Source organism: Macrosteles quadrilineatus, unplaced genomic scaffold (genome assembly GCF_028750875.1).
Source record: "Macrosteles quadrilineatus isolate MER2022 unplaced genomic scaffold, UCM_ALF_1.0 Scaffold_3__2_contigs__length_128488019, whole genome shotgun sequence".
In the NCBI taxonomy this organism is placed as follows: domain Eukaryota; kingdom Metazoa; phylum Arthropoda; class Insecta; order Hemiptera; family Cicadellidae; genus Macrosteles; species Macrosteles quadrilineatus.
This window is the reverse complement of record NW_026542596.1, coordinates 3823440-3831588: the sequence shown is the minus strand read 5'-3', so window position 1 is coordinate 3831588 and position 8149 is coordinate 3823440.

The window sequence follows — 8149 nt, the reverse complement described above, 5'->3', positions numbered from 1 at the left end:
GTTATTTTTTACTTTTTCTAGATAGTTTTAAGGTTACAATTTTAATTTCTGTTTTACTTACGGTTCAATGTGCGAAAAAGAAAGAAGTGTTCACAATTGTTTTGAAATAACCGTAATGTACACCATGTTTTAACACAAACCAAATTTTAACAGTTTCTGCCCTGAATGTATAATTAACAGGTGATGGATGTTTGTAAACAAGGAATACCTTCTTTGTACAACGGAATAACTTTTTTGGTCAAAGGAATACCTTCTTTGTACAAAGGAATACTATTCTTTGTACACGAATTCTTAGAATTCAAGTTTAGAACATGAATTGCTCAGGACTGTAAAGGCTGGAGAAGGAGTTGTATCGATTTGAGCCACAGGTCCTGTAAACTTCCCGGGCTTTAACATCAGCTACTTGTGTGACCAATTTGTCTCTCTCTCATCAATATGAAACATTAAACATTACGGAAAATCATTAGAGTTCGAATTAGTTATACGTATAGCAGGAGTTATACGTATAAATAGAGTAATTTAAATATTACTTGTAGCTGGTTCAAATCTATAGCCACAGGTAGCTGTGCCACATTTCGGTAGTCATGGGCCGTTAGGCGGAATCAAACTTGATAATTACTTACTACATTTCCCAGCGTAGTAGCGAAGCCAGTCGGCTTCCCCCCTCGAAATTTACTGCTAGCCTAACATATTAATAGTTTACTAAAAGGTAAAAATTTAAACTTAGCTTTTGATAAATTCATGCTCTACGAAGTTGGAATTACCGACGCTATTGTGTTGATAGCCGATAGAAGACAGGGGCGAGAAAACACGTGAGCCGGCTGAGTTTAGAAAAATATTGATCCAAGAAAAAAAACCCCGGTTGAACGGCATGCTCGCGCAACGCCATGAAGCTGTGGCGCTTGCGTTACAATTTAAGCCCCCCATACACTATCCAACATGTTGGACGGACATGTCGGGATCCGACGTCTTGTCGAACATATTGGACAGTGTGTGGGTTCCGACCCGACATGCTCGACGGATATGTCAGGTCGGATGCTCGGTCCGATAGCACCACCCGACTCGAGCCGTCCGCCTGACATGTTGGACCGTGTGGTGGGAAACCGTCGAACTGCTCGCCCGCCTAGCCACAGTTTCCAGTAAACTTGTATTTAGCGAGTTGTGCGTGATGTTTAACCGTCCCATTTCTCCATAATTTCATTTAATAAAATAATAAACAGTTCTGGTCAGAATTTATTTAACTCTACAGAGACCAGAAGGCGTTGTGGGCTGTCAAAAGTAAACTCTATTACAACAAACATGCACATAGGGGCACGATATCCTGATGGAAAAGTGCAAGGAACTGTATCCAGAGTGTGATCTAAAGTTCGTTAAAAATCAAATTGAAAATTTAAGAGCCTAGCTCCATAGGCTCAAAAAATCCCTAAAATCATCGCTAAAAATCCACCTGAAACAGCTAACAGTCGTCTCAAAATCCATCTCAGAACTAATATTTCACCTGACTTGTTGGGTAACATGATCGATAGTGTGTGGGAAACACCCGACATAAGTCAGGTTGGATGATGGGTCCGTCGTCAGGTCAGGTTGTCAGGTCGGGTGGCATGTTCGATAGTGTATGGGGGGCTTTATATGAAGTGGGAAAAATCTTTGTACCTCTTGATTTTACAATAGTAATGAATGGGTTTTAAAAGCACAGTTTTAAAATATTCATCAAGTATATTAAAATATATCTAAACTATGATGCTATTGGAAATTACGTTTTGCTTGTATTTAGATTATTAAAATTAATTTTTTTTTAAATTTTCTTTGCTGACTATTTTAGTTACAACACAATTTTGTAATACATGACGCACGTTAAAACGTTTATCGAGTATTGACTAACCGTCAAAAGAACTTGCGTGTTGCTCGTACATAATATACAACAGCTTTAGATCATAGTCTCTTGTCCTGTAATAAACCTTATGATTGATGTAATCGAGAATTTTTCTCTTCATAATGTTCACAGATGTGTCTACTAGCTGAATAGCTATATTATAAAATGCATGTCCTACGTAAATAAAGTATCAAACTGTTTTAAATTTGTAATATAATTTTATCATTCCAAAAATGACAGCTGATCAATGTTTCCAAATTGTTTGAATAAAATTAAAAGTAATTTTCAGTTTCGGTTTTAAACATTTTTAAGGTCAGTTATGACCAAAGCACTATATGCAATATAGTGGCCTAAGTGGCTAAAACTGAAGAACACAACTCATCAAAAACATATTTGACTTGTAGAAGATTTATGTGTTCACTTAAAGCAAATTGTAGCCTAATACTACAACTGATTTTTAAAATAAAAATTTAAAGTCATCTTCTTAAGTGACTTCATGCTAATAAATAATACCTAAGATGTTATATAAGAGTAAAAGTGTCATGCCTCAAATTATTTTCGCAGTTCCATTTTGTGTTAAGGGAGTGATCGTGTGTTTTTATCCTCTCTAAGTCACCTACTTTTATCACACAAACAAATACACTGGTCCATTGATAGACTACACATACTGGCGACATACACATACTTTGCTAAATACATCGATATCGATGGCTAAATAGATTTAAATAGGTTACACTTCCTTCGTTAATGTTATGCACTGCTTATTTTTAACAATTAATTATTCATATGTTATAAATGTAAAAATTGTTGAAAGTAAAACATTCCATACAAGTTATATTGTGGATGAATAGGTAAGTAGAAAAATTATTTAGTTTTTTTAAATTTTGGATTTCAATCGTATTGAAATAATTATGTAAACAATCTTGCTGGATAAACACTTTATAGTAAAATATTTTAAAGAAACATAATGTTTTTCCAAGACAAAACTTTCCCACTGTAAAATCAAATTTGGCATGAGAACAAGGTTTGAGCGCTTCAGCGCTCCTTTTCAATGAATTGTGAGCGAGCTAAAATCTGTGGCGTTGTTAGTTTTACGGTGGTCAATTCAAACCCAAACTTCAATATTTCTGTTTATGTGATTATAAATAAAAAACCAACAAAAGCCAAAATTAATACATTAATTGATATTATTATAAATATTGCTTTTTAACATAATCGAATAGTCCTACCACATTTAATTAACCAACTTTGTAATAACCTGTAAAACGAAAGAACTTTCTTCAAGAGGTTTGAAATACAATACACCTCTTGGCTTAACCATTCACACATTTAGCAGTCCGTGTAGTATCAATCGTTAGTGCTACGTTAGTGCTGGTTAGTGCTGAAATCCCCAAATGTTAGTGCTCTTTTGGTTCAAGTGTTATTATAAAAATCTGTGGGTGGGCCCAGCTTTATATAAATTTAGCCCCCCCCCCCAGTACAAAAATTAGCACTAACGTCAAAAATGGTACTAATCGTTAGTCCTACGTTAGTGCTGGTTAGTGCTGAAATCCCCAACGTTAGTGCTCTTTTGGTTCAAGTGTTATTATAAAAAACTGTGGGTGGGGCCAACTTTATTTAAGGTTAGCCCCCCCCCCCCCAGTACAAAAAATTGAGCACTAACGTCAAACATTATACCAATCGTTAGTGCTACGTTAGTGCTCTTTTGGCTCAAGTGTTATCGTACAAAACTGTGGGTGACGAAAACTTTATATAAAGTCAGCCCCCCCCCTCTAGTACAAAATATTGAGCAATAACGTCAAAAATGGCTTATACAGTAAACAATAATATAAAATCCTTTAAGATAATCAATGGTTCTTTTAAACTAACCAGCACTAACGTAGCACTAACGATTGGTACTATTTTTGACTTTAGTGGTCAAGTTTTTGTACTGGAGGGGGCTAGCTTTCTCGTAAGTTGACCCACACCACAGCTTTTTATAATAACACTCTTTTATAAGAACCAAAAGAGCACTAACTATGGTGAATCAGCACTAACCAGCACTAACGTAGGACTAACGATTAGTACCATTTTTGACGTTAGTGCTAATTTTTGTACTGGGGGGGGGGCTAAATTTATATAAAGCTGGCCCCACCCACAGATTTTTATAATAACACTTGAACCAAAAGAGCACTAACATTTGGGGATTTCAGCACTAACCAGCACTAACGTAGCACTAACGATTGGTACTACACGGACTGCACTAACGATTTTTGGCGTTACTGGTCAAATTCTTGTACTGGGGGGGGGGGGGGCGGGCTATCTTTCTCGTAAGTTGACCCACCCCACAGTTTTTTATTATAACACTTGAACCAAAAGAGCACTAACGTTTGGGATTTCAGCACTAACGATTGGTATCATTTTTGACGTTAATGCTCAATTTTTGTACTGGGGGGTCTAACTTTATATAAAGTTGGCCTCGCCCACAGTTTTTTTTATGATAACACTTGGACCAAAAGAGCACTAACAATTAGGATTTCAGCACTAACCAGCAGTGGCGTTGCTTGGTTAAATTCCAGGGGGGGGGAGAAGCCTCAAATTTCCCAACTGCTTAACATAGATTTCCCAACTATTTTTTGTAGAAATCAATTTCTGTACTATTTTTAAAAATCTACAAATTATTATACTACACTGCATTAACATTCAATTCAGTATTTATAAACTTGCATTATCAAAACATAGCTAGTTTTACATATATACAAAATTTCTAAAACTTCTACCAATTCATAATGAAATGTTATGACTTCAAAAAACTTGAACAAGTAATGTTTCAAAAAACTTTACAAACCATTGTGGTAGCAGACGTAGCAGTGTAAAATTTTAGGGATATAAAATGAGCCTCAGAGTACAAAGTAGTATAGAAAAAATATTTTATTACAAAATAATTAAACTAAAATACTTTTAGAAGTTAAAATCAACATTTTAACATTCATAAAACTTACAACTAGGGTAGGCCTAAACAAGTTTGTAATGATGAAATATTAATATCAGTGTTGTAAATAATATTATTCTAGTCTAGAAAAGAATAAACCTAAAATAAGACTCGACTCGTATAAAATAAAAACATTCAACTTGGTTGATAATAAACTTATACATACAATAAAAATGTTAACCTTCATCTTCATCAAACTAGAACTTAAACAAAAATCTAACTTAGAGTGAAAGTCAAACATCAAATTTTAGGCTATTTTTTGTCCACGTAGATCTGTTTCAGAGTAATTAGTTGATTCATTTTTGTAAATCCTTAATTAGGAATGATACATAACTTGTGTAGATTTTTTAAATATATTCAGATAATAAATATTGCATTTAGGTTATTAAAAAATAAGAGTTTTAAAGGTAATACAGATTCACAAAACCTATCTTTAATGTTATTTTAATCTGCTTATTAGCAAGTACTCCGGTCAGTTAGCCTGCTCCAAATACCACAAAAAGGGTATAAAATATATTTCATGTGACTGACGTGAAAAATATTTTTGAATTTCTTGTAAACACTAACAAACAACATAATTAAACAGAAGGGCTACATTGATTGCACTTTCAAAATTCAAACTCGCAGACGAATCATTCAGAATCATCAACACAGGACAGGATCAAGGTAGCCAACATAGTCCAATAAGGAACAAAAATTCTCGTATACGAAATTCCAACAAGCTATACCGCTATTTGATTATTGATTTCTTAAAATAAGGCGTGTTTAGCCATGGTTTAGCCTTGTTTAATCAAAGTTAAATTAAATCTAAGAAATGTCAAGTTTATTTGTCCAAGTATTTTGTCCAAGTCAAAAAAATTTTTATCTTTGATGGATTTTTGCAAATATTTAATTTTTTTTTCAGTTTAAAAATATATTTTTCTTGTATCTGACTTCCCAACTGTCCCAACTCGTGGCAAGGAAATTCCCAACTTTTCTCTTTCCCAGATTCTAGGGGGGGGAGGCTCCCCCCCCTACCCCCCCCAAGGCGACGCCCCTGCTAACCAGCACTAACGATTGGTACAATTTTTTACGTTAGTGCTTGAATCGGTGGTGGGGGGGGGGGGGCAACTTTATGGACCTCAAATATTCCATGTGTTTGGGAACTAGATACGCCTCCATACCTTCGCAACACATGCTACATGCCTCTTACGTTCTTGGGTTCGTATGTGGTCGCATGATTTTGCAGTTATCAAGAATATTTTTGAACCATGAATAAAAAAATACAGCGTCATGAAAATTGGTTCCGGTATTCTATTTGTATTGTATGTAAACAAGTTCTAAACTTAATTTATTACTCATACAGTAAAAATGTTATCATGAGCAGTGGGTTTGTATAAAGAAAATGGCAAACAAAGCATTCCATTGAGTTTTCTTCAAGTTATCATTACAGCACTGGCCGTCGTCGTTGCATGTCGCTCTCTGCAGTAATATACTTTGATGGTCGGCCATTTTGACGTAGCTATTTCACGTTATTTAACAAAAACCTAGTTGTTAATATAAATAAAGAATACGCTTTTTATAAAATAAAGAATCTGTAACATTTTATAAAAAGTCGGTTTGCAATAAATTTACGACGAAACCAATGCCACAGAATCTACCATAATTAACCGATTAAGACTGCGTAATTAACCGATTAGGTGATTAAGATGTTTTTAATAATAAAATAATTACTCGTACATAGCAGCTTTCGCTATCTTTGTAGGAATACGAGTAAAAGATCCTATTTACTATGAAGCGTGCCTTTAAATCTAAATATCTGACTAAACCACGATAATGGGGGCAGAGCTGTTTTAGCCTATTTTTCGGTATTAAATAATTCGTTGGAGCTTTTAGGTTCTATAAGGTCAAAGAGTTCTAAAACCGTAGTTTTTACATTTTTAAATCACCGACATCCTAAAACCTATAGCTGTATAAACAAAAACCATTCTCTACAATTAATTGTATTGTTAACTTCATTTTCTAAGGTATGAGAACCATGGGGCGAATTCAGACCAACTAGTTGCCCTACATTGCACAGTTTCGTTGCCCAACTAATTTTACAATTGGCTTTCAATTTAACTTAATTATTTTTTCGTTTTTTTTTTATTTGATTCGGATTTAGTGTAAGGAGGCTTTGTTTTCAACGGGATTTAACTCAACTTTACTGTACTTTTTTGAAAATTTATGATGGCTGTAAACAAGATTACCGTATAACTAACCTGTTTAAAATAGTAGTTTTATTTATAATGACTCAAGAAGTACTTCTATTGGGACCGAACCACCAAATCGACTTTGAACAGATCTTAAAGTGTGTTGGTTTGTTATTTTCTGTTTTGGTTTCATTTTGTTTGTTAACGATTTTAAAGAATCTTATGGGAACCAAGAAAAAATATAAGTTAATCTGTAGGTCTTCAGTACAATTCATGCATTGTTAGAGGAATATTGTTTAATGTCAGTATGTTATTCACGTATAAATTAAAGAATTAAAAACATGATGCTAAAATTAAGAATTTTTTTTAAATGTCTCGAAATGATACTAGCTAAGCTTGAGTAATAATATAGATTTGCCTACAAATGTTGTAAACAATAAGGTGTTTCTCCCATAAAATTTATTGTTATGCACTATAACAGTTTTACTTATACGACAGTGTTTATATTGCCTTTCAAATCTTGGCTAGAGAAGAGGTTATTAAAAAATCAAACTTTTTAATTGTTGCACCTAGAATATAGACTAACAATGCTAAATTAGTTTAAGTGTTCGTCAGAGCTTTTAAACCATTTAGATCTAGAACACAATAGAACCTCTTGTACTATTCTACAGAGGGTTTAATATGGCAATTTTATATTTCAACTAAGTGTATATAATTACTAAATACTAAGAATAGGCTATTTTGGTTGTAAGTCTATTTTGTTGTTTTGGCTGAACATGTTTTAATTCATTCTTTCAAACACCTAACGCATAGTTTTTCCTGCATCAACAAACATTGTAAATATAAAAATGTAATGAAAAATAAACGTGTAGGGCTGGAAACACTTGAATGAGTTTCCGAATGAGCAAGATTGGGTCATGAGAACCGAATGTTACGGAGTCTTAAAATATTAAAAAAATTTTTTTAGTTTGTACATTTTAAACATAAAACTGCCCCATTTTAATTTTAAAATCGTGTAGATCCTAACAATAAAATTGTTAACGAGTACTTAGGTTTATTGCTATGGGGAGAGTAATAAAGTGTGATTTCATGTAAAATATTAATAACTTAGTATAAAATGAAAAATTACCAAGA